Source organism: Rhipicephalus sanguineus, chromosome 2, assembly GCF_013339695.2.
Source record: "Rhipicephalus sanguineus isolate Rsan-2018 chromosome 2, BIME_Rsan_1.4, whole genome shotgun sequence".
In the NCBI taxonomy this organism is placed as follows: Eukaryota; Metazoa; Arthropoda; class Arachnida; order Ixodida; family Ixodidae; genus Rhipicephalus; species Rhipicephalus sanguineus.
The window spans coordinates 99,429,342-99,430,278 of record NC_051177.1 but is presented as its reverse complement, the minus strand read 5'-3'; positions in this window follow the sequence as shown (position 1 = coordinate 99,430,278).

The window sequence follows — 937 nt, the reverse complement described above, 5'->3', positions numbered from 1 at the left end:
TTTTGCTGAGGGCAGCCATGAGCACAAGTGTGTCGTTTTGAGGTCAGAAGTACGGTCATTCAGAAGCAGCGTCAGCACTACCTTGCTTCAGATTTAGCAGCTGAGTTTCGTCATCGCCCCAAGTGTAAGCTGGGTGCCCAGTCTGGGTTGTAACGTCCATCAGGTAGGATGCCTTCCTGCAAGTGTAAACAAGACTGTTTGCAAACACAAATTCGCAGAAAACTGGCAGATTTCTAACAGAGTACTCGCTGCGGTAGCAAGAAGTTCAGTCATTATTGGAGTCGAGCCACAACTACACGAAAAGCAGCTAAAGCTTTTGTACCAAATGAATTAGGCACTGTTCTCAGGGGTCGTGCGCAAGATAATTTGAAGCAACGGAATCGACAGCACAAGTGTCGCTCGTTCCAGAACAATGATAGCCCATTTCACAAAAAACCAACAGGAATAATGTCTGGGCATAGTTAATTTCTGGTGTTGGCAAACATCACTTCGACGCGCCGCAGTGGGGGATTCTACAGTAGCTGGGGTTCATTAACCAAACACACGGCACTTTTGAATTACAAAACGTGAAAACGCTGCCGCTGGACCGACAATCAATACCGCGAACTCGCGCTTAGAAGCGCGAGTACGCGCGGTATGAAGTCAGTTTGATTTAAAAGAAAAACAAAAGGTGAATGGGGGAACGTGACAGGGCAGCACCCTTTACTAGTTCATTGCTCTCCTCCACCTGCTATCGAAATTTAATGACAAGTGGCCCCAATCTGCCACTCTAAGCGCTACAGTAAACGGTAGGATATGTCACGAACTGCATGACATGACAATTACATTAACTGCGACGAGTTCGTGACATCTTCACGATACACGGTGACACAGGCACCAGCACTACGGGGAAAAGCAATGAGCACATAGCAAATTGATTCCGCAGCTCTTGTTTTCG